At 42.8% G+C, this 19932-nt stretch overlaps 1 long non-coding RNA gene across 1 annotated transcript in view; it reads left to right on the top strand.

Annotated features, from left to right (window-relative positions):
- Positions 1 to 3138: 3138 nt before the first annotated feature.
- The window catches only part of LOC128600471 (uncharacterized), a 43846-nt gene continuing 27052 nt past the window's right edge, over positions 3139 to 19932 (top strand). The window contains exons 1-2 of the long non-coding RNA XR_008384563.1: positions 3139 to 5939; positions 6033 to 6186. This is a non-coding gene — a long non-coding RNA (uncharacterized LOC128600471). The remainder of the gene's footprint in view (positions 5940 to 6032; positions 6187 to 19932) is intronic.

Raw genomic sequence — 19932 nt, 5'->3', positions numbered from 1 at the left:
CTTTTTCTCTCTTTCTCTGCTAGTATTAATTAATTCTAATACTTTTTTTAAAAAACAGCCATTGAAATCAGTTCATTACATCCTCTGAGGAATTTACTGCATGTTTCTTTTACAAGTGGTAAGATTTTTTTTTCAGAATCTTTCTTTTTTTTGACACTTTCCAATTGTCTCTTATAATTGTTGTGTCAGTGATGATCAGTAATATATATTCTATTTTGTTTACAGCCTTCATCTTACCTGCAGACAAGATGCAACCAACCCGACCCCTGCCCCTCTGTAAAATCTTTCTTCCCTTACAAATTTTCTGGTAATTTAATCAGAGGAAGTAATGTGTTTGTTTGTAATGTTAATAGAGACTAATGAGTTAGCAAACATGGAACACTTTACAGACAAGAAACCTTTCCCTTTGGGACATTTACTTTTGTTCTTCGTTTGGTATTTTTTCAGAATTTAGAACGATCCATAATTTAATAAAAAATCTGTTTTTTATCACAGAAGATTTATCACTTAGGTACATCACTGCAGGTACACTGGTAACTAACATAAACAGTTACATTTTTATTGCTGTAGGTATAATATTTAACAAATATTGTCTTTTTTTATTTAATGTAGGTAATCCACAAATTAACAGAAAATTTCCATTTTTTAATTACAGGACAAAATCCGGGTAATGAACTGCCAGTATATTTTCTGTTATTTTACGGGTTTATTTAACATTTGCAGTTTTTGCACTGTCGGTATACCATTAAATAACAGGAAGTGTCCTGTTTTTTTAAGGAAGGTATACCATTAAATAACAGAAAATGTTATGTTTTATTTACTGTGGGTTCACTGTCAATTAACAGAAAATTTCCATTTTTTAATTACGGAACAATGAGCTGCCAGAACTTTTTCTGTAATTTTACGGATTCATTTTTTAGAGTGCATGTGTAGATCGTCATCCTTCCAACAACCATGTATACAGGAATATTGCGATGCCTGTACGCATATAAACATTGTATTCAGAATATAGCTGCAACCCGAATATAGCCCTCAAATGGAATTTGATTTGACAGACATAAGCTTTCAGATTGTAATCGGTTCCCAGCTGTCAAAATGTCCACGATGCTCCTGTGATCTTTAAATGCAATTTTCTTACTTTTCACTTTTGGGAGTCAGCTCTAAAATTCTAGAACATGTATTTACTTGTTGTTGCTGTTGTGGTTGATGTACACGCATAACAGAAACTTTTTTTTTTTTTTTAAATCACTATGTAAAAAGTGTTCCCAGGCATCCACGTCAATTCAAAATACGTAGGTGTTTTGATTAACAGGAGAAAAAGGGACGTCATCCCACCCAGAGAGCAGAACAAATTCATGCTATCTTGGACTCCTTGCCACGGATGGCTAAGGCATTGACGGGATTTGAACGCTGTTAGTGTGAAAGCTGCACTGTTATATTTAGGATATTGAACAGTAATACACATGATAGAGATCACTGATTTTTTTTTTGTCAGCTCACCCGTCAACATGGGGGCACTGACCTTGGACAGATTAGTCCACATATGTCATTATGGAGAATGGAGTGAGTGAGAAAGAGTGAGTGAGAGAGAGAGAGAGAGAGAGAGAGAGAGAGAGAGAGGGAGAACGAGTGAGAACGAGTGAGAACGAGTGAGAAAGAAGACTATAGAAACACTTGAATAGGATTAGGTGCTCAGGTTAGATTATCCTAACCTGCAGAGGATGGCCTGACTCATTCTCAGGGTGCTGCAGATCCCTCTGCGCATTTTGTTCTGTAAAGAGCAACATTTGAACCAAAACAAACAGAACTCCATATGACTAAATCAATATGACGAAATTATGCAGGCAGGGATTTGATGAGAATTTTGAAGTGGTAGTAGATGAAAATATGGAAAGAGTGTCAGAAGAAAGGCAAATGAACCAAATGATTAGTACATTCAGTCTTTTTGGTGGTTATTAGGTAGAAAATGTAAGAGAACATTTCCAGTAAAAGGACAAATTACAAAGATGACAGAAGTGTAAGTTTAGGCACAAATTTTCTGTTTACTCTGTTCAGTATTTAAAGGAAGTAGATGAACTATTAGAGCATTAGAGCTATTAGAACTATTAGAACTATTAGAGCATTATGGACTACAAAATCATGATTGCAACTGCCTATATGTCAATAAGTGAGAGTGGCACCATATGATATAATGCACCGTTCAACCCTAAAAGTTTCATTGTCGAACTATTGATTGATATTTCACTTATTGACTGCTAATATAAGTTCTAATATTATACATATGGACAAAAGTATGTGTACACTTGACCAATACATCTATATGAACACCTTCCCCAAACTATTATCACAAAGTTGTATAGAATGTCTTTGTATGCTGTAGAGTTGCAATCTCCCTTCACTGAAACTAAGAGGTGCAATCCTGTTAAGGCATGGAAATGCCCCTGTGTACAAAGCGGGATCCATAAAGAGCCAAGGTTGGAGTGGAAGAACTTGAGTGTCCTGCACAGAGTCCTGACCTCAACCCTACTGAACACCTTTCTGATGAAGGTACCAGGCCTCCTCACCCAACATCAGTACCTGACCCCACTAATGCTCTTGTAGCTGAATGAATACAAATCCCCCCAGCCACACCCCAAAATATAGTGGACAGCCTTCCCAGAAGAGTGGAGCTTATTATAACTGCAAAGGAGGAAATAAATCTGGAATGGGATGCTCAACAAGAGCATATGGTTGTGATGGTAAGGAGTCTACAAACTTTTAGTTATATAATGTATATAAACATTTGCAGTTGCATTTATGGCTTCCTTGACACACATCCCTTATACCCATCTTAATAAAGTACTAGATTGCTAGGCACTTGGCCAAGTTTTGACTAACTGCTGTTTTACAAAGCTGGAAGTGGCAAAAAAATTGTATGGAACTAAGTGTCACGTCGTGGCGAACTCGCAGCTACAGTTCCCAGAATGCAGTGCCAACTACAAACATGGGAAGAACTACACTTCCCGGCCATGCACACGCTCACATTCACTGGAGTACTGAGTGCTAACACCTGTGCTTCATCATAGGTTAAAAAAGGCCTCGTTAACTTCAGCACCTTGCGAAGTAAACGCTCAGTACCCTTTTCTCTGACATTCACCAAGCCTTTGTCTGTGTTTCGGAATTCTATGTTTTTTTGGATTTATCGCCTGTATTTGGATTACGTTTCCCTGCCTAGCCCAGTCTGGATTGTTCACCCGATCGCCTGACCTACTGCTGTCTTCCGTGTTTCGTCTTCTGCCTGATCCTCGTATTCTAGTCCTGTTCGTCCGCGCTTGCCTCCAACAAGGTATCGTAACAGATTACTTCGCCTACTATGGAGGCAGCGGACGCCCCAGAATGGCAACGACACATCCTGGAGCAGAATCGAGCGATAGCTTTACAGCGGGACCAGATATTGCGTTTAACTGAGCAAGTGTCATGCCTGTGCCCTTCCACACTTCTGACCACGATACCACCACCTCCGCCCACGTACATTCCGCCTCTAGCATCAGGGTATGCTCAACCAGCGCCGGCTGCGCACATTCCAGCCACGGCGCCTGCGCACTTTCCGCCTCTACCTACGCCAGATACATACCCCAGATATGCTGGAGAGCCGGAACGATGCAAGTGTTTTCTGCTACAGTGCTAACTGTTTTTTGAGAGCTACCCTGACATGCTGGAAGTCCATAAAGTCACGCACTTCATGGAGCTCCTCACCGGACATTCCCTGGCCTGGGCTACGGCGGAGTAGGAGCGAGGGGGCGGTACCAGACCCTCGCTAGCGGACTTCCTCTCCCGCTTCCAGTGTGCCTTTGATCATTCCCCTGATGGTTGGGAGACCGGCCAGGAGCTCATGAAGATCACACAAGGCTCTCGTGACGCGGTGGAGTATGCCTTGGAGCTCTGCACCATCACTGCATGGAGCGGGTGGAATGAACCGGCTCTCAAGACCACGTTCAGTCAGGGGCTGAATCCCGAGTTGGTGAGAGAACTTGGCATGTCGGGGCGAACAGCTCACCCTCGATGCCCTCATAGACCTTGCAATACGGCTGGACCGTCTGCGCCGAACCAACCGCCCCATGCTGTGGGGTCCCCTGCCACCAGAGCCAGCACCCCCAGCCGAGCCCATGCAGCTTGGCCAGACCTGGATCCGCGAGGAGGAGAGGGAGAGGCGATGTCGTGAGTCTCGCTGCTTTTATTGCGGCGAGGGCACCCACCTCGTCTGTCAGTGCCCCTAGAAGACGCTACGACCAGCCGAGGGGAGTGCGGACCGCCAACCTCGTCGCCAAATGGTGAGTTCAATCCGAACACACACTCCACATATATTCGTGTTACCCGTTAAAATAGAGCATTCAGGCCAGTCTTTTGTGCTTTCAGCGCTATTCGACTCAGGAGCGGCCGGGAACTTCATAGATCAGAAGAACATTGGCCTCCCCGTATGTCCCCTGCTCCAGCCACGTCAAATCCAGTCCATAGACAGGTCCATGGGAGGGTCATATCCCAATGCACACTGCCACTAAGACTGCTAAGTTAGTGCCCTCCACCACAAAACCATCATCCTGTACAACACGGTCTCCGCCCGGCACCCCGTCATTCTAGGCCTATCTTGGCTGGAGCTTCACAACCCCCAGGTCTCTTGGACAGACAAGTGGGTTACCCAATGGTCGCCGTACTGCCTGAGCAACTGCCTAAATGGCCCCACAGCCACGACAGTGGAGAACCCCAAGTCTCGTATTCTAGTCACAGTCCCTCCTGAATATCATGACCTCAGCAAGGTGTTCAGCAAAGAGAAAGCAAGCGGCTTACCACCACACCGACCCTACGACTGTGCCATTGACCTCCTTCCCAGAGCCAGTCCTCCTCGGGGTCATGTATACCCTCTCTCCCAAGCTGAAAACCGAGCCATGGAGAAATACATTCAGGAGGCCCTCCAACAAGGATACATTAAACCCTCCATGTCCCCCGCATCCACAGGGTTCTTCTTTGTGGAAAAGAAAGGAGGGGGCCTACGACTGTGTATCGACTACCGGGGCCTAAACCAAGTGACAGTCAAGTACCGGTATCCCCTGCCACTAGTTCCGGCAGCCCTTGAACAGCTAAGATCCGCGACCATCCAGCTACCAGCCGCCTTTATTTCCCTGGAACGCAAACCCCACCGACTCTCCAGCGGTGGATGAATGGTTCCACCAGAGTGAGCAGGTCTGGGACCGCGCACATCAACATCTGGTGCAGGTCTCCTGCACTGCCAAACAAAAGGCAGACTGTCACCAGAGGGATCATCCCAACTACCAACCCGGGGACAGGGTGTAGCTTTCCACAAGAGACCTAAAACAGCCACTCCCAGGCAGGAAACTTACCCCCAGGTATATCGGCCCCTTTCGAATCCAGAAACAAATTAACAAGATCTGCCTGGACTTGCCCAAGCACAGCTGCATCGCCCGTCATTCCATGTCTCTCTCCTTAAGCCAGTGATACTGGGTCCCTTGGCCACAGCGGTGCCAGGTGACTCCCCACTGGAACTGCTAGAGATTGAAGGCCACCCAGCCTACCATGTCCGCAACATCCTAAACTCCAGACGCAGGAGAGGTAAACTCGAGTATCTGGTGGACTGGGAGAGGTATGGCCCAGACGAGCAGTGCTGGATCCCATCCCAGGACATTCTGGACCCAAACCTGCACAGGGACTTCCATGCCGCTCACCCAGCTAAACCGAGACCGCGGAGGAGAGGGAGGCCTCGGAAGGATTCGGCTCCAGGAGTGAGCCCTTTGGGGGGGCTCTGTCACGTCACAGCAAACTCCCAACTACAGTTCCCAGAATGCAGTGCCAACTACAAACATGGCTGACAAGAACTACACTTCCCGGCCATGCACCCGCTCACGTTCGCCGGAGTACTGAGTGCTAACACCTGTGCTTCATCATAGGTTATAAAAGGCCTCGCTAACTTCAGTGCCTCATGAATTAAATGCTCGGCAGCCTTTTCTCTAACGTTCACCAAGCCTTTGTCTGTGTTTCAGAATTCTACGTTTTTTTGGATTTATCGCCTGTATTTGGATTACGTTTCCCTCCTAGCCTAGTCTGGATTGTTCACCCGATCGCCTGACCTACTACTGTCTTCCGTGTTTCGTCTTCCACCTGATCCTCGCACTCTAACAAGGTACCTCCAACAAGGTATTGTAACACTCAGTGGCTTGATGTTGTCATTAGTGTGTGTATGATATCGAAACCAGGGTCATTTTCAACAGCATTTCTAGAAAATTACCTTTTTTTGTGGACATTTCTGCTTCTGTGCTTTAATGCAGAGAAATAACTCAAAACACAGCATTACTTATATTTACACAAAGCAAATTCCCTGTGGGAAGATGAACGTGAGGTGTTTCTGCCACTGTTTCTTCACTTCATCACGTGTGGAGGTGGGATTCTTTGCACTGCCTCAGGCAATCATTTAAAAAATAATCACAGTCACATTTGTATGTACTATTTTTTTATGTTCTCCTGTGTGTATGAGTACATGTGTGAACGGAATACAGATCATTATCATTAAAGATGTTAGAGATGAATAACGCTGGAGTAATAAACCTCTTATTTTGTTTGATTTTCACTTATAAGGTGAAATGAAAAACCACTTGATATATCCATTTTTTGTATGTGTTTATCTGTTGCCTTTGGGGTTTCTTGTTCGGGTAGACAACATTTCTTTCATCATCTTTCACATCTTAACAACACTCCCTCCTCAGTATCCTAGCAACCAGTACACATCTGTTGGGAGCGAGCTGGCCCTGGTATAAGTGTCTAAACTATTCTGTTTTGCCTTCACCTTGAGAAGTTGTAGGGAAAAAAAGCTATCTGTGAAAAAGCACATAACTGTTAAACTTGAAGACGGTACATTCTTCTATTTGCAAAATAGCATATTTTCTGCATTCATTCAACAGTCATTATTCTGTACTTCTAGTAATATCAAAATGAAACCTAGCCAAGGTTTGTCAAAATCACTGCATCGATGAATACTAAAACTAATCTTAGGCGTAGTTGCATTACAAGTTGCAAGTTTGGCCATGTGCTACAAGAATTATCAAATTATAATGATGTCCATGATGTTAAAAAGGTCATGAGCACTTTTCTTATGAGTAAATGAGTGGTCCACATAAATATTTAATGCTGTATACTATCATATTAATCACCCGGTAATGTAGTCTATTAACTGATTATATCACCTTCCTCATAACCTTTATTCGCTAGAAGTTTCACCCAAACTTTCAGTGACAGTGGGTCCTAACTACAGTGAGGGAAAAAAGTATTTGATCCCCTGCTGATTTTGTACATTTGCCCACTGACAAAGAAATGATCAGTCTATAATTTTAATGGTAGTTGTATTTGAACAGTGAGAGACAGAATAACAACAAAAAAATCCAGAAAAACGCATGTCAAAAATTTTATAAATTAATTTGCATTTTAATGAGGGAAAAAAGTATTTGACCCCCTCTCAATCAGAAAGATTTCTGGCTCCCAGGTGTCTTTTATACAGGTAACGAGCTGAGATTAGGAGCACACTCTTAAAGGGAGTGCTCCTAATATCAGTTTGTTACCTGTATAAAAGACACCTGTCCACAGAAGCAATCAATCAGTCATATTCCAAACTCTCCACCATGGCCAAGACCAAAGAGCTCTCCAAGGATGTCAGGGACAAGACTGTAGACCTACACAAGTCTGGAATGGGCTACACGACCATTGCCAAGCAGCTTGGTGAGAAGGGGACAACAGTTGGTGCAATTATTCGCAAATGGAAGAAGCACAAAAGAACTGTCAATCTCCCTCGGCCTGGGGCTCCATGCAAGATCTCACCTCGTGGAGTTGCATTGATCATGAGAACAGTGAGGAATCAGCCCAGAACTACACGGGAGGATCTTGTCAATGATCTCAAGGCAGCTGGGACCATAGTCACCAAGAAAACAATTGGTAACACACTACGCCGTGAAGGACTGAAATCCTGCAGCGCGCGCAAGGTCCCCCTGCTCAAGAAAGCACATATACATGCCCGTCTGAAGTTTGCCAGTGAACATCTGAATGATTCTGAGGACAACTGGGTGAAAGCGTTGAGGTCAGATGAGACCAAAATGGAGCTCTTTGGCATCAACTCCACTCGCCGTGTTTGGAGGAGGAGGAATGCTGCCTATGACCCCTGGAACACCATCCCCACCGTCAAACATGGAGGTGGAAACATTATGCTTTGGGGGTTTTTTTTGCTAAGGGGACAGGACAACTTCACTGCATCAAAGGGACGATGGACGGGGCCATGTATCGTCAAATCTTGGGTGAAAACCTCCTTCCCTCAGACAGGGCATTGAAAATGGGTCGTGGATGGATATTCCAGCATGACAATGACCCAAAACACATGGCCAAGGCAACAAAGGAGTGGCTCAAGAAGAAGCACATTAAGGTCCTGGAGTGACCTAGCCAGTCTCCAGACCTTAATCCCATAGAAAATCTGTGGAGAGAGCTGAAGGTTCGAGTTGCCAAACGTCAGCCTCGAAACCTTAATGATTTGGAGAAGATCTGCAAAGAGGAGTGGGACAAAATCCCTCCTGAGATGTGTGCAAACCTGGTGGCCAACTACAAGAAACGTCTGACCTCTGTGATTGCCAACAAGGGTTTTTAAACCAAGTACTAAGTCATGTTTTGCAGAGGGGTCAAATACTTATTTCCCTCATTAAAATGCAAATCAATTTATAACATTTTTGATGTGCGTTTTTCTGGATTTTTTTGTTGTTATTCTGTCTCTCACTGTTCAAATAAATCTACCATTAAAGTTATAGACTGATCATTTCTTTGTCAGTGGGTAAACATACAAAATCAGCAGGGAATCAAATACTTTTTTCCCTCACTGTACATACCATTTCGTATTAGCTTTGCTGTAGCTACTTAATTATTCATAGTTACCGAATAATGTTCTTTAAGATGAATAACTGAGACCTTAAAGGGTTATGCTGTGACTATTGTATACTGAAATGAGTAAAACTTTACAGCAAAACATCCTGTTCATTCATTAAAGTAATATTATATTGCCTTCTGGGAAGTTTTTTTTTTTTTTTTTTTTTTTTTTAAATAATAATTTCCAGGCAATTACTGGAAATTCCTGAAGAATTGTTGGATTAATGTCTGTACATATAAGCAATGATATGAGCTACAGCCAAATAAAATTATGAGCTGTGTTAATCATGCTAATATAGCTTTGCATTTGACTTAACTTGGAAGTGGGAAATCAGAGCTCGGAAATTATTCTGTGCTTTCGAGCTATAACGTGGGAAAAAACATGGCTGCCTCCATGTTCATCTTTCCTGAGCAACACTCAAGTCAAGGCTGGACAGCTGAAGACTGGAAAAAGACCATTTGATATATTTTTTTCTAACCTTCAACTGTCCATTTTGGGTGAGTCTGTACCCATGATAGCCTCAGATTCTTGTTCTTGGCTGACAGGAGTCGAACCTGTTGTGGTCTTCTGCTGTTGTAGCCCATCCACCTCAAGCTTCAATGTTTTGTCTTGCTTTTTCAGATGCTTTTCTGCTCACCACAGTTGCAAAGAGTGATTATTTTAGTTACTATATCCTTCCTGGCAGCTGGAACCAATCTGGCCATTTTCCACTGACATCAACAAGATGTTTCCACCCACAGACCTGTCGCTCACTAAATGGATGTTTTTTTTGTTTTTAGCACCATTCTGTGTAAACTTTAGAGACAGTTGTGTGTGAAAATCCCAGGGTATAAGCAGTTTCTGAAATGCTCAAACCAGCCCATCTGGCACCGACAACCATGTCACGGTTAAAGTCACAGAGATCACCCCATTTCCCCATTCTGATGTTTTATGTAAACATTAACTGAAGCTCTTGACCTGTATCTGCATGATTTCATGCATTGTGCTGCTGCCACATGATTGACTGATTAGATAACAGCATGAATGAGCAGGTGTACATGTGTTCCTAATAAATGGTTTATTTACCACCAGTCGAATGGGCGCGTTCTTTTTTATTCCTAGTCTGAGTTGCAGCCTTAAGTTAAATACAGCATAATGTCAGTGTTCTACAATGAAAGTAGATCAACTGGAGGATTTTTTATGCCATCAGTAAATATTTAACGGTTGTTATGATTTTCTTTTCTGCTTATGCATTTTTGGTTAAGGGTTTAACTGACGAGAGATATATGTTGTATTAAACATATATGACGTCAGCAAACCAAAAAGTGAGAACTGTTCATATTTTCACATCGTCTCATCCTTGGCTGATTGAAGCTTTTGTGACACGAGTGTGTTCAGGCTGCCAACAGTTGAAGATGACGCAAAGGCTGAAAGATCTGACCTTGCCTATGAACAATCACTCAAAATTATTGAGTCAGGGTGAGGGTGACAGGTAAGAAATGCTGGGGGTGGATTAGGGAGGATATATTATATGGCAAACTCTCTTCCTATTGACCTGCTGAGAAAGAATGGCCATTTTATTCTCCAATATGCAACAGATCCAGTCTGGGCACCCTGTGGTCCATGGGGCTGTTATAGATGTGACGCATTGCAAAGAGCAGGATTTGCATATTAGTGTGTGTGTGTGTGTGTGTGTGTGTGTTTGTGTGTGTGTGTGAGCTTGAGCTCATGTAAATGTGTTTGGTTTGTGTGTGTGTGTGTGTGTGTGTGTGTGTGTGTGTGTGTGTGTGTGTGTGTGTTTTATGTTATTATAGTTTGTTTTTCAGACTTGTTGAAAGCAGGATAAAATTTACTATTTTAATATTAGAATTACTAAAGGCAGACTGAGTAATTCCTCGGCATGTTTATGTAAAAACGAGGAGATGCTGAAACAGCACATTGTCCATAATTAACTGTAAGGCAGCAACACTTTAATGTTTGCCCAAGACTAGTGCTTTGAAAGTAGAGACACTGCAAATAGAGCACATACCAGACTTTCCCATGAAACATGCTTACGGGGCTTCAAGGATTATTCAAATTATTCTTAAACACTATAGCCATTGGCATGTTATATTCATTTTTGCAAAGATTTTGTCTGATTTCAGTATCTTTAAATATATTCCTTTTATTTACATATATTGCTGTTTATTTGATCCAAATTTGATCTTTAATACTGTATAAAAATATTTCTGTTTCACTGTAGCACAGTAAGGGCAAAAGTGAATACAGAACTGAGGGAAGTTGCTTCTTGCCAGCCAAATCATACACATTTAACAAAACTTGGCAACTAGAAGACTCTCTGCACTTCATGAATTTAAGTATGAATGGGAGATTTTAAACAAATAAAATAAAAAAGATATCACGGCTAAACCTTGACCCCTTATCTTTCTTATTTTAGGTTGGTTTGCACAAAAGTATTTCTTGTAATAAGACACAACCATGTTTTCGTTCCTGATGTCAGTCTTATATACACCATATGACCTATGGTTTGTGGACACCTGACCATCACACCAGTGTGCTTGTTGAAAATCTCAGTCCAGATTTAGTCCATGCTTTGCTGTTACAATAACCTTTCTTCTCCGGGGAAGGTTTACCACTAGATTTTGGAGTGTGGCTGTGGGGATTTGTGTTCATTTAGCTACAAGAGCATTAGTGAGGTCAGGCACTGATGTTAGGATGAGAAGGTCTGGGGTGCAGTCGGTGTTCCAGTTCATCCCAAAGGTGTTCAGTGGGGTTGAGGTCAGGGTTCTTTGCAGGACACTCTACACCAAGTTCTTCTACACCAACCTTAACACATCATGTCTTCATGGAGTTCGCTTTGTGTACAGGTACATTGTCATACTGGAACAGGTTTGGGCCTCTTGGTTCCATTGAAGGGAAATTGTAATGTTACAACATACAAAGACATCCTATACAATTGTGTGCTTCCAACTTTGTGGCAACAGTTTGGAGAAGACTGCAAAATAACATCTTAACAGGTGATCAAATGTATGTAGTATATCTATTATTAAAATATTACAGTAAACCAAATATAAGATGATTAAACATATTTCTAGATTTACTAATTTCAAGACTAAAATTTTCTTATATAGCAGATCGTTTTGCTTTTTTCTAGAAGTATGTAAACTCTTAAAATTAGGGAAATGATCTGCCAATAGAACAAGACATTCTTGTTAATCAAATTAGTATTAAAAATATATCTAGAAATAGGTTTATTAATATATAGGTTTAATAATATATTTAATAAATAGGTTTGATATTTTATTAATGGGCTTCCTGTAATCATCTATTATTAAATTCTAAATACATTTGACTATATTTATGATATTTTCACTTGTTAAGATGTCTTTTTTTGCACCGTGACTTAGTAAGTATCTTGATGCCTTCTTTAAAAAAGTCAAAGGCTTGAAAATGTGAGAGATGCCAACCGAGTGAAGTTTTAAACATAATGATATAATAACTGAGTGACATCATATACTGTAAAAGACCAACAATGTAACACTGTCATTGTTATTTTATTTTATTTTTTTTTAGCAGAAAAAATGCTCTGTGGTCATGTGGGAAGGCAAAAGCCTGTAACTACTTCAGTTTCCAATCAAAACTGCACATAATCAAGCCAGCTCGGCTAAATTAGAAATTTGCGTCTGATTTGTAAAATGTTGTCTGGCCAGCTGCTTTTCAGAAATATTGCACGGATACATATTTATGAACTGCAAACAACGTCCCCTTGGCCAACAGGCACAGACCAATTTCTCCAGTTCCTACAATTAAGTTTGGAGTGGACCTGTCTGATTGCTGTAACCCTCACGTTTTAAAGTCCAACTATTTGCTCTTTGAAGTATTGAAGCTGCTTTTTCCATTCACACTCAATTTGCACTGGAGGGAAATTTCACCAGTAAACAAAAGATCTCACAGTTTTCTCTTTTTTTTACAGGGGCTCCAGATGAATGATTATTAGTGTGTGTCTTTGCAGTTGTACTGTATAAAGCTATGCAGGCTCTCTGTCAAAGGGTAATTATGGAGGCTAAAAAAATTCCTGAATAAAGAACTGACTCCCAAAGAAGGCCAGCTGGAACACAAGTAATCACTCCCTTTAAAAGGAATTGCACTTCTTTATTTATTTATTTATTTGTTTGTTTATTTTGTAAATAATAGGTTGGAATTTAAAAATAAATAAATAAATAATATGAGCTGTGCAAATTAAATATTAGGAATACCAGCTGTGGAGGTGGTCCACTTCTGGTTAATGGTGAAATAGTATATGCATATTATATATTATATTATATTATATTATGTTATATTATATGCCTTTATTTTTCCTTGCCTGAAAAAATGTGCAATGGAGAGCTTCTGAGGGAAGCAGAATAGCCAGAGCCAAAATAGGAAATGCAAATATTGATGCCACAAAAAAAAAGAAGAAGAAGCACTGGCATAACACTTAGACAAACATCTGGAGTGAAGGCCTATTGTCGTACTGTGTTTGTACAGTGGGTAAGAAACACAAACTGTCTCTCTGTTTCCTGCCAAAAATAATTTAATTCATCATTCATCTTTCGTAATCGCTTCATCCTGGTCAGTGGTCATTGTGGTGGATCTGTGCATCCTGAACCGGATGCCAGTCCATCATATGGCACCACGCTCTCTGTCTGTCCCTCTCTCACACACACACGGAATTTACCGTAGTCATGATTCAGGAGATGGGAGGAAACCAGAGAACAAGAGAACCAGACAACACAGACAGTAGTTAAAGCTCAGTATAAAACCCCGGACCCTGTAGCTGCGTTCTCTCAGTGATTTAAGTTAGGTTGTTTTCATATCCTATCCAAAGTGCAGATCTTTTAAATAATTTCAACTAGAATTCCTACAAACTTTACTTGAGGTTGGGGTTCTTCCGGATACTGAAAACAATCCACTATCCAGTAGGGGGCCATCACAATATGACCTCACAGGGACTAGTGTCAACAGGACGACATGAAAGAGCAGAAATGAGACAATGAAGCAAGTTAAAATGAATTGTGTATTAAGATTCAAGTCCAGAATGAATAATAATTATTTACCTTAAATAATCATAATTAGTGAATTATTAATTACGCCTGCACTCAGCTAGCTCATTTAGGTGAGCATGGGACTCTTGATCACAGGATTCTTGGTTTGACCCCCACACTTGGCACCATCCCCCGCCACTGTTGGTGCACAAGCCTGGATAAATAGGGAGCATTGCATCAGGTAGGGTATCCGTTATAAAAAAACACAACAACAAAAAAAACATGTACCAAATCAATATGTGGACAATGGAAGGTGATCTTCTGTAGCGACCCCTAAGGGGAGCAGCCAAAATACCAACATTAATTTATCAGTCAGTTGTTAATTGATTGGCTTTTGCATTTCTTAGCTTCCCATTTGTGCATGCTGAATTGTTGCTGTTTGATTTTTCTGTAAAGTATGATCACCAATATTACCATGGACTTTTAATAGTAATGCAAATCCACACCGATCGTTGCCAAGCATCGTTTAATTACACAATGTTGTGATTAAAATTGGATGAGTATATGAAGTCCTTTCACAGCTATGAAGCACTCACAGGTCAGGTTCGAGATGGTGATTAATCGCAGCCCGACACGAGAAAGAGAAGTTTGAAAAATTAATCTGCAAATCAAAGTGTTCTTTAAGAAAGTAGGACAGTGTGTATTAATGTGAGAAAATATGACAGGCAGTACTGCGTGCACTGTGAATCCTAATGCATGTGAGGGCAGCTTCTGGAATGGTAATGTAACCATGCAAATGGCTCAGCTACAGTAGCTGTGAAATTATTGAGGTTATTGTCACACTTTTTTTAAAAAATTTTTCTTCCCTTTTTCTATAATGGTATGACAAGAATCCAACAAGATAGTAATTAATTTTTCAAAGCATTAATAGTGGACAACATAGTATGCATGTGACAGAACACAGGAAGAACCCTGTTATACACCTGGCAGGATTATACTGCCACATTTCCAAATTTACTGCCACTTATTTTCATCATTTCCACATATATTTCTACAGTATTCTCTCTGTTAGTGTCTCTGGCTTTTTCCCCCAAACCGTCTCTCTATTTTTTATCTGTTGCAGAAACACATTAATGTCCTCAGCCCATGTATTCAAACGCAAGCTCCCTCCCCAATGAAAGGCATCAGCCTTTTCAGTTGCATTGACAGCTAGTCTAATTGCCTTAGGGCAGCAGATTCTTGGCTCAGGCCTTTGGGGCAGAAAAAGGCAGACAGAGCAGCAGCACATACTGGAACAGTAGACCAGATACAACCAGCATTCTACTGCATACCGTCAAAGGCTTCTGCGCTTCAGGGGTCATGAGCCGAACTTGGGTGTGAAATTCTCATGAGGGTGTGTTTCTAAGATTCATTACTTTTTTTTTTTTACTCACACAGTCATATTTTATAGTAGTATGCCTCAGTAGCAGTGCCATCTATTGTACACCAAGTTCTCCCCCCAGCAATTTAAAAAAAAAATCTGAGGTTGTGTATTTCGGTTACAATTCCTGCCAAAACAAGTTTAGTTTTAAGCGTCTCGACAGCACAGCAAAATAGAAGATTATACACCCAATTCATATAGTAATGACTAGTGCCGTACATGCAGTGTTATTTTGGGGGCAGTGCACTCATAGCAGTGTTGTAATAATCCTGTCAGGGGGTTGTCAGCAATCATTACGGCCGAGTAGATTTAACAGCTCTCCCGTCTGATGTGGATCAGAGCTGTGCATGTCTTGTTTTATAAGATTGTGGAAATGTCTAATTAACATGCCTTTTTCTAATACCGGATTGCTGGCTGAATGAACGCTGTCTACTACAACACTAGAAAGCCTCAATTACAAAGACGTGTGTCAGTATTCCCACTCACTACTGTTCCTGGTGGTAATGCATTAGATTCTAAATACTACACTCTCCATTTTAAAAAAAAGGAATTCTCAGCTATACTGAATATCCTTGAGACGAGGGCCAAAATATATAGCAATGTTAAAAAAAAAAAAAGCACATGCAAAGAAATCCTGTAAAGCAAAGATACCTTGAAAAAATAATTAGAAGTAAATCCCTTCATTAAAAAAAACTACCATAACACACAATAAACAGCAATAATAAATTAAACAAAATTAAAATTTGATGTGATGTAACGCTTTGCTTTTTAAAAATGCATCATTAGTCTGGGGAACACTTTGTACAGTTTTATAAGCTAAGTTTTCCTGAGCATCTTGGAGCATGTGCCACAGTTCTTCATGAGACAACAAGCTTCTGTTCCCTTTCAAAGTGAACTCCACATTGCATTAGCACAATGCTATGGGAAGCACCCTTGCGTGCGACCGGCATCTGAACTTGTGTAACATCATGCCTATTTATAGGCCTGCCGTGATCAGGTGATGTGACAATTAAACACGTCGTATGATATATATATGGCACCTGTGAACCGCGCTGTCAGCCTTATTATCTTCAGTGAGACTGCATGTCGGTCGTTTTGTGTAACGTTTGCAAAAAGATGCTTCATTTCCTCTCTATCTTTTCAAAAAAATCTCTTGACTTTTCTGTCCCTTTAAAAAAAAAAGAAAAAAAAAAAGAATGAGCAAGAGAGAATTCAGGAAGTGTGTTACACCTTGACCCTGTTTCATCATGGGGGAGTGGACACATTTTCTGTGTGAAGTGTTTAGGGGTGGAGCATACCATAGCACCCCTCGAGGGGTCTGACTGTGAGCATTGTGAATGTTTTACTATTAGGCAGCTCCGCTTGTGATTTGCTCTCTTCTCAGCCAAATGGAGATGGGTTTCAGATCCTCACGGATCTGGGCCAGCCACTGCCAAGGCAACCAGCCGGCTCAGGTCCTGGGGATCTCATATGGATCTGGAAGAGGAGCCGGAGATGAGCGTGACTCTATCTCTTGCTCTGTCTTCCTGGTCCGGCTCTCCACCTGACTGTGGAGCTCGCGTCAGGACTCCTCCGTGAGCTATGAAAAGCCAAAACACGCTCTCTGACTCCGAGGAGCCAGTAGGGGGTGCCATTTCACCAAAAACCGTGAGCAGCTCTCAAGCATATAAAGAGCTGCTTGAGATGATTACTAGGGCAGTTGAAAGCTAAATACACACTGGCCCGGGGAAGTGGCTTGTAGCAGGCTGGATGAGCACTTCCTCCAAAATGAAAATAAATCTCCCTCACACTGCAGAAAACACACCTTTTTTCCAGAAGTGCATAATGAAATATCACGTTTCTGGGGGAAACCATACACTAGCCGTGTTTATAACCCCATGACATCTGATTACTTAGTTGTCATGGGGAGTGAGCAGCACGGCTATTTAGCTATGCTGAAGGTGGAGAAGGCACTTGCAAGCCACCTCTCTCCATTGATGGCAGGTAATAGAGCCTATGCGGCAGCGGGTCTTGCTTGTGGGTCACTGCATACAATGGCCTACCAAGCAGACCTGCTGAGTGAGCTTGACACTGGGGAGGGAATTGGGCCCGAGGCAGTGGCAGAGCTGGGTTGCACCACAGTTTTGTCTCTCCGGGTGACAAAGCAAACACCCCGTCATATTCACTGTTTAATGGGTAGAGAGGTTGTGGCGGAGAAGCACCTATGGCTCAACCTCTCAGTGGTGGCAGACAAAGATAAGGTCTCCTTGCTGGACGCCCCTGTTAAACCTTCTGGCCTGTTCAGCAGTGCAGTTAATGCCATCGCCTTCAGGTTTCGCGTAGCAAAACCAGTTCCTTTCCTGTCATGTCAAGATTGCCCGGGCATCCATGAGTGGAGCCCGGGCCTGTGCTAGTGCGGAGGAGGTACAGAAGGCAAGTGTGGCGGCCCACCTCCCCCTGCGGAAAGCTATGCTGCTCTGGCTCCCTTGCAACTCCAGGGCATCCATGTACTAAACTACCTGGAAGACTGGTTAATTCTAGCATGATCCAGGGAACTGTCGCTTCAACATCGAGATGTTGAGGTTCAGGTTGAACCTCAAGAAAAGTATGCTTTCTCCAGTGCAGAGGGCAACTTTTCTAGGGGTTATCTGGGATTCTACTACGATGAGGGCATTTCTACCCCCAACACACGTAGGGTTAATCCTATCAACATTGAGCAAGGTCAAGCTTTGTCTGGGCATCCCCTCCAGTCTCTACAAGAGACTGTTGGGCCTTATGGCAGCAGCAGCCAAAGTCATACCATTGGGCCTATGGCACATGAGACCATTTCAGTTGTAGCTGAAAAATCAGATGTTTAGTCTGAGGATGAAACCTCTGAGAGTAATCAGTGTTACGCACAATGCCTACGTATTCTGAGTATTTGGAGGTGTCCCCAGTTTCTAGCCGCGGGTCACACTCTAGGGGCATCTCCTAGTCCCAATATGGTAATGACAGATGCCTCCCTCACGGGCTGGGGTGCAGTCTTCGATGTCCTTGCAGCTCGTGGTCTTTGGAGCGGCCCTCATCTGGAGCGGCATATAAATTGCCTGGAGATGTGGGTCGTATTTCTACTGAAGTTCTTTCTTCCTCAATTAAGAGGTCACCATGTGTCACTTGTGATAGACAACACAGTGGTGGTCTCATATATCAACCACCAGGGAAGGTTACGTTCATGCCCCCTGTTCAGGCAGGTGCAACTAATCCTTCTCTGTGTAGAGGGAAGGTTCTTGTCAGTGAGTGCAATGTATATTTTGGGTAGCCGGAATGTGGGGTCAGACATCCTGTCGAGGCAGGGGCTGAAGCCCGGGGGGTGGTGGCTCCATCCACCAGTGGTGGAGTCCATATGGTTCAGCCAAGCAGAAGTGGATGTGTTTGCCTCCGAGGAGACAACACACTGCCCGCTGTGGTTCACCCTCACTCCTCCCGCACAATTAGGGCTGGACACCATGGTGCACATGTGGCCAAGGTTGGATCTATATAATTTTCCGCCGATCGCTCTGCTCCCACAAATTCTAGAGTCTGCCAAGACCGTGTACATCTGCTGCTGGTAGCACCTTATTGGCCAGCTCGAATATGGTTCTCAGAGATAATATCCCTGCTAGACAGCACTACTTGGGAGATTGCCATTTATCGCCCTTGGCCGGAACTATAGAACCTGTGAGTCTGGCCCTTGAGAGGCACCAGCTCATAGATTCTGGTCTCACAACTGAAGTTGTAGAGACCATGTTGAACCCTAGTGCACCATCCATGGGGAAATTGTATGCACTCAAGTGGCAACTTTTATCTTGTGGTGTGAGGAACGTCAGCTAGACCCAGTGAAGTGTGCAATAACTACAGTCCTGGAGTTCTTACAAGGACGTTTCTCAGCAGGGTTGGCTCCTTCTACAATCACGGCTCCTTCTACAATCATGGCCACCATTTCGGCCAGCCACACCCCTATTGATGGAACCTCTGTGGGGTCCTCTAACTTCGAGGTTTATGCGTGGTATCAGGTGGCTGAGGCCCATCTGCAGGCCGCTCATACCTTCCTGGGACCTTTCTGTGGTCCTGGAAGGTCTGTCAGGGGCCCCATTTGAGCCCTTAGTGTCAGCCTCTGAGAAGCTTCTGACTCTAATGGTAGCTCTTTTGCTGGCCCTAACATCTCTCAAGCGAGTAGGAGATCTATAAGCTCTCTCTGTTGCCCCTTCCTGCCCTGACTTTTCCCCTGGATTAGCCAAGGCCTTCCTGTATGCTAGGCCAGATTATTTTCCTAAAGTGCCTACATCTGCTGCCCAGCCTGTAGTGTCCTGCCCTCCTCCGTTCCTCACACCGGAACAAGAGAGAATGCACCTGCTGTGTCCAGTAAGGGCTCTCTGTACTTACGTTCACTGCTCCGGCCAGTAGTGTAAGTCAGAGCTGCTAACCTGTTTTGCCGGTGACCGTAGAGGTGATGCTGTGTCGAAGCAGCGCATCTCTAATTGGATAGTGAAAGCAATCTCTATCGCTTATGAGGCGCTTGGTCTCGCTACGACTCTGGGTATAAGGGCTCATTCCAATAGGGGGGTCAC

Source organism: Ictalurus furcatus, chromosome 24 (genome assembly GCF_023375685.1).
Source record: "Ictalurus furcatus strain D&B chromosome 24, Billie_1.0, whole genome shotgun sequence".
Taxonomy (NCBI): domain Eukaryota; kingdom Metazoa; phylum Chordata; class Actinopteri; order Siluriformes; family Ictaluridae; genus Ictalurus; species Ictalurus furcatus.
The sequence above is the reverse complement of the archived record's forward strand: the minus strand, read 5'-3'. Positions and strand labels throughout refer to the sequence as shown.